Genomic DNA, 6,706 nt, shown 5'->3' on the forward strand with positions numbered 1-6,706 from the left:
CATACATGCAGGCAAAATAGCCATGTAAATCAAATAACAAATTAAACAAACAAACAAAACCTACCACTGGATGAAAGGAACTAGGACATTCACACAAAGTCAAAAATCTACCTATAGAGAATACATTACATAAAGGCAGAAAATCCCACCACGTTAGAGAAATCTAGATGATACTACATTACAATGGTCAGAGCATTCTTGCCAATAGCAGCAGAATTGACATCATGTGCCCCAGTGTTCTAAAAAGCACACATCACTGGGTGAGGATCTTCCTGTCCAAAACGCTTAGCTTGAATTTATTTATGGGAAAGCATCAGACAAGATCTAAAACTGTCAAATTCATGAAAACCAGGAAGATGTAAGGAAGGAAGGAAGGAAGGAAGGAAGGAAGGAAGGATAGATAGATAGATAAAAGGAGGAACGAAAGGAAAGAAGGAAAGAGTTAAGAAGCTATTTTCACATAAAGAGGCAAATGCAATGTGGGATCTTGGAACAGGTTAAGGTAACTATAAAAAATGTTACTGAGACAATCAAAAAATTTCAATGCAAACTTTGTATTAAATAAATGTCAAATTTTAGAAAATGAATGAGACTGGAGAGGCTGCTCAGAGGTTAAGAGCACGGGGCTGCTGCTCTTTCAGAGGTCCTAGGTTCCATTCTCAGCACTCACATGGCAGCTCACGATGGTCTGTGATTCCAAGATCCAACATCCTCACACAGACAGACATACACGCAGGCAAAACACCAATGCTCATAAAATAAAAATAAATAAATGTTAAAAAGATAAACAAACAAACAAATGTTGAATTTCCTGAAAGTGGGGTGGCTCTCTGGGAAAAGCCTGCCCCCAAACATGATGACTTGAGTTCAGAACCCATATGGTTGAAGGAGATAACTAATTCCTACAAATTGCCCTCTGACCTCTACATGAATACGTATGACACGTGTGCACATGTGCACACACAGTAACTAAGTGAACGTAAACTTTTAATCCCCTAAAAGTGATCATTGCACCATGCAGTGATAGTAGAATGTCCTTGTCTTACAAGATAAAGATAAATGTTGGTGTATTTAGAGGTGAAATATCACCCCTGTGTCAGCAATTGGTACAGGAATGTCTTGGGGAAGAGAGAGAGCAACACAACAAACGTGGGGGTTACAAATGTGTCAATTGTGGCCAGAGATATGGGCCTTCATTAAAACAACGAACTGTTCTGTAGGTTTTTAACTTTTCTTTCTTTCTTTCTTTTCTTTTTTTTGTTTTGTTTTTGTTGTTGTTGTTGTTGTTTTGTTTTTCGAGACAGGGTTTCTCTGTGGAGCCCTGGCTGTCCTGGAACTCACTCTGTAGACCAGGCTGCCTCTGCCTCCCAAGTGCTGGGATTAAAGGCGTGCGCCCCTACCGCCCAGCGGTTTTTAACTTTTCAAAATGAAAAGTTGGAGAAAATAAACAGCTTTAAAAGAAGTCCAGGAGCCGGTGGAGGCCGGGGCATGGGGAGCATGGGGAGCACGGCAGTGGAGCTGGCCTGAACTTTGGACCTTGTCTTCCAGTAGGAAATCAGTATCTCAGCCCCAGCAGGAGCCGATCATGGCCTCCAAGCCTGAGAAGAGGGTGGCCTCTTCTGTCTTTATCACCCTGGCACCCCCACGCCGAGACATAGCAGTGACTGAGGAAGTAAGCCAGGCAGCGAGCCAGGCAGCTTGTGAAGCCCGACGTGCTGGCCATGGGAGACCCTTCCCACAAAGACACCTGGGGCTGCAGTGGGCAGGAGCCCCAAGACCTGGATGCCCTCTGGCAGGAGCAATGCCTCGCTCCCTGAAGCCCAACCTCAGCTCTCCAATGGAGGATGCTCTCCCCCACCTCCTTCCCTGAATGATGAGGACCTAGACCTCCTCCCGCCTCCTCCTCCGCCCCCTTCTGCCTACCTACCTCTCCCAGAAGAGGAGCCTCCTGTCTTGCCGGGGACATCACTCATTTCTGACTTGGAGCAACTGCACCTGCCTCCACCCCCACTTCCACCCCCATTACAGGCTCCACAAAGGGATCTTCTGTCCAGCCTCCAAAGGGATCGTCTGTCCAGCCTCTGCCTGGTCACGTCAAACCCTCGGAAGAGGAGCTTCCTCCTCCTCCAGAAGAGCTTGTCACTCTTCCAGAGAGAGAAGCGTCCACAGATGTCTGTGGTTTCTGTCACAAGCCTGTGTCCCCTCGAGAGGTGGCTGTGGAGGCCATGAAGAGGCAGTATCGCGCCCAGTGCTTCACCTGTCATACCTGCCGCCGCCAGTTGGCTGGACAGAGATTCTTCCAGAAGAATGGGAGCCCCCTGTGCGAACTCTGCTACCAGGATACCCTGGAGAAGTGCGGCAAGTGTGGGAAGGTGGTCCAAGAGGAGATCATCCGGGCCCTGGGCAAGGCCTTCCACCAGCCCTGCTTCACCTGCGTGACCTGTGCCCGCTGTATCAGCAACGAGAGCTTCGCGTTGGACAACCAGAACCAGGTGTACTGTGTGGCTGACTTCTACAGGAAATTTGCCCCTGTGTGCAGCATCTGTGAGAATCCCATCATCCCCCGAGACGGGAAGGACACCTTCAAAATCGAGTGCATGGGAAGGAATTTCCACGAAAACTGTTATCGTTGTGAGGACTGCAGCATCCTCCTGTCTGTGGAGCCTACCGATCAAGGCTGCTACCCGCTGAATAACCACCTCTTCTGCAAGCCCTGCCACCTGAAGAGGAGTGCTGCTGGGTGCTGCTGAAGAGTCCCGATGGCCGGCCCTTCCCTGACTTGATTTCCCCTCCTGACCTTTCTTACATACTTTCCTTTTGAACCTCACTGGACACCAGCACACTGCTCAGCCCACAGTGCCTTAAATGCATGGGCCTGAGACACTGGGGCTTGGCCTCCTAGTACATAGCACCCTCCAGACTTTCAACTCCTCTCCCTCCGCTGACCAGGAGGCCCCTCAACCACCAGAATGGGACCCTGGTCCATCCCTAGTGCTGCCCTGATAATGTTTGTGCAGACAAGTCCCGGGATGATGCCCGTGTCTCTGACCATGATGCTTACTTAGCTGCCTAGCTAGCTAGCTAGCTAGCGGAAGGTGCTGAGACCTCAGCTTAGATTGTAGACTGAGTTGTTTGATGTGTGCCTTCCCAGCCACTCCAAAAAGTATTTTTTTTTTGAAAACGTATAAATTTGTGCTGGACATAGTAGCTCACACCTTTAATCCCAGCACTTGGGAGGCAGAGGCCTGTGGATTTCTATGTTCTAGGCTAGTCTGATCTATAGAGTGGGTTCTATTTAAATGATTCAAAACAATATTTTTTGGATTTGGGGGAGAGAAATCTTTTTAATTTTTCTTTTTTGGTGGGGTAAAATCAGTAAATGTCTTCCCTTGGTTTCTGGGGCTGCCAAGATGGCTCGTCTTGCAGAGGACCAGAGTTCATTTCATAACTACTTGTCCTGTAACTCCAGTTTTGGGAGCTCTGATGCCCTCTACTGGCCTCCTTGAAACCTGAATGCACATGGTGTACACACACTCAGGCACACACACACATACATTAAAAAAAAAACCAGTCTTTAGCCAGGTCTAATGGTGCACACCTTTAATTCCAGCACTTGGGAGGCAGAAGCAGGTGGATCTCTGCATTTGACAGCAGCCAGAGCTACAATCTTTAAAAAAACAAACAAAAAAACAAAAACAAACAAACAACAACAACAAACTACCTGGGTTTGGTGGCGCATACCTGTGATCCCAGTGTTTGGGAGAATTGCTAGAAGCTTGAGACCTGTTTGGTCTTCATAGAATTCCAGATCAGTCTTGGCCACAATCAGAGACTCTGTCTCAGAAATAAACAAACAAATCATACAAACATAGGAACTTGAGGTATTGGCGACCCAGCCTTCCCACCGCTAGAACTCCCGCTGATTTGGAGCTGGGCTCAAGAGGAGAGGAGGATGGTCAGCAGCCTCCACCTGCTTCCAGACCCTGCTGTGAGCTTTTGTGAGTGGCTCACAGACTTGGATTCAGTGCCTTTGATTTGCTAGGGAACAAATTTGGGGCTGAGCCTCCTCCCTCCAGACTTCATTGGGGCTGTGGCCTCTACAAATACACACACACACACACACACACACACACACACACACACACACACACACCAGAATGCGGCCAGGGAATGTCACATCTCTTTGGTCTCCCTTTTGTACCCCCCAGCCCCCACCTCAGCTCTGCAGCCCGGCTGCCCATAACCACTGCCTCTGTGAGGCCACACCTAGAACATTCTTCCTTTTAAAGAAATTCACTTTAGGGTTGGCAAGATGGCTCAGCCAGTAGAGATGCCTGCCTCCAAGTCTGATGACCTGAGTTCTGTCTCTGGGACCCACACGGAAGGAGAGAACCAATTCCCATAAGTTGTCCTCTGGTTTACACATGCATACCAAGATACATACCTGTAGCTGGGCAGTGGTGGCGCACACCTTTAATCCCAGCACTTGGGAGGCAGAGGCAGGCGGATTTCTGAGTTCGAGGCCAGCCTGGTCTACAGAGTGAGTTCCAGGACAGCCAGGACTACACAGAGAAACCCTGTCTCGAAAAACCAAAAAATAAAATAAAATAAAATAAAATGAAATAAAATAAAATAAAAATAAAAGATACATACCTGTGTACACACACGAACGAACACACATCTAATAGAGATAAAATGTAAAGTAGAAAAAAAATCACTTTTGTGCTTTGTAACTTCTAACATGCACATAGAAAAATTAAACATGCTTTCCTTGCCAAAAAAAAAAAAAGAAGTCCAACAACCCATAATGAAATAAAGATCTAGTCAATGATAGTAAATGGCTATTCAAATCGTTAGGTGAAAAGCCGGAGGGGACAAAGCTGTGGGAGCTTTGGAAAGGCTAGAACCAGCAGCGGATGGCGAGCAAGCCCACTGACTAATCCTATTATAAAGAGAAAGACACCAGGAATCCACACAGTCCCCAGGAAGGTCACAACACCTGTAAAATATTCTTGCCCCAAACCCAAACCGGAAGCCAAGCAACTCTAGAATCCATCAACTTAAAGGGACAGAGAGACGTGTTGAATGGTACCAAATGGATGCAACTGGCAAATTCCAGAATGAAGGGAACTCCGTAGGACAAGTGGTGTACAATTTCCTCAGTAAACCTTGAGAAGCAAGAAAGAAGCTAGACGTGGTGCCATGTGCTGCCCTCCCAACTACTCACAGAGGGACAAGGGTCTCTGAGCCCAGCACCAATTTAAGGCCAGTCTGGGAAATATATTGAGACACTGTCTCAAGAAAGAAGAGGAGGAAGAGAGGGAAAGGGAAGTACTGTCTTAAAAAAAGAAACATGTGGGCAACGTGAGTCACATGCAATAGTTGGACCTTGGTTAAAGCCAAGGAAGGCTGGAGCCACGGCTCCACAGTTGAGAGCCCTGGCTGCTCCTCTACAGGTTTGACTCCCAGCAACAACATGGTCAGCTCGCAACTTTTAGTAACACAAGTCTCGGCCTCTGACGCCCTCTTCTGGCCTCCACGGGTACTATAAGCATATGGTGCACAGACATGCGTGCAGGCAGGCAAAACACCAGCATACGCAAAACAATAAAATAATTTAAAAAAAAAATTAAAACCCAACAGGGAAACTTGAACACTGAGCAGTGATTGGACAAGTGTAAGAAACTACAGTTGGTTTCCATAGGGTGAAATGGTAGCATGGTGTGTGCTTAGGTTATGAATCTTCACTTTTAGGAATACATCTGAAATATTCGTGGATGGACTGATTTAATCTCCATAGTTTGCTTCTAAATGATTCTGGGAGAGGGAAATGGGGGATAGGGAAAATAATATTGATCATATGTTAATAATTGTTGAAGCTAGATAATATGTATATATATAATTTGAAATTCTCCAGAATAAGTTTGTTTTTTAAAATTAATTTTATGTGAGCTTAACTGCTGAACCATCTCTCCAGCTCCAAGTTATTTTTTAATAAATAAATAAATAAATAAATAAATAAATAAATAAATGCAAGCCACCACCTCAGTATTTTCCCAAACTATTTTCCCCAAGAAGACGCCTCATTGTTGTAAAGAATGGATGTTCTCCCACCCTAAATAGGGCACACATGAAGTCAGGGAGGCCAAAGGGCAGGCTAAAACACAGGTTACATTGAGGGTTCAACCTCCCCTGGGGGAACTCCATCTGGTATTCTATAAACCAAGAAAGTTTGGGTAGTCTTTGCCTCAACTTGAGTTAAGAACGGAGCAGTCAAAGGCTACTGTGTTGAAGCTAAGACGGAAGGAAGCAGGCAGCTGAGATGTCTTCCTTGAGAGGCTTTGCCCAAGGTTAGGTCAGGGTCCAAGGTGAAAGGATCAGTCCATCACTGACCGAAGTGGGTGTTTCAGGGGCAGACTTCCGTCTAGGGCCTTCTTCCTGGTGATCCAATGGTCCCACATCATGGCAATACCACCTCCCTCTCTTGACTCTTCACACAGCACACACCCTTCCTCCTGGCCCATTCCCCTTTTCTCTCTCTTTGCCCCAGTCTCACGCCTTTTCTCCTCAAGCTTCCTTCTCGTCTTCACCCTCTATTCTTTGTCCTCCAGCCCACCAGCCACCAGTTCAGGGTCCAAGAGAAGGACAGCTTTTATGTGGCTTGTAAAATTCTATTATATCTGTGTTCAAAAGCTAGCAGCTGAGA

General features: G+C 46.5%; 1 pseudogene; it reads left to right on the plus strand.

Moving 5' to 3' along the window:
- Positions 1-1,585: 1,585 nt before the first annotated feature.
- Positions 1,586-2,847, plus strand: LOC114628663 (annotated as a pseudogene).
- The last annotated feature ends 3,859 nt before the right edge of the window (positions 2,848-6,706 follow it).

The sequence above is a fragment of the Grammomys surdaster genome, unplaced genomic scaffold, assembly GCF_004785775.1.
Source record: "Grammomys surdaster isolate TR1022 unplaced genomic scaffold, NIH_TR_1.0 66, whole genome shotgun sequence".
NCBI lineage: Eukaryota > Metazoa > Chordata > Mammalia > Rodentia > Muridae > Grammomys > Grammomys surdaster.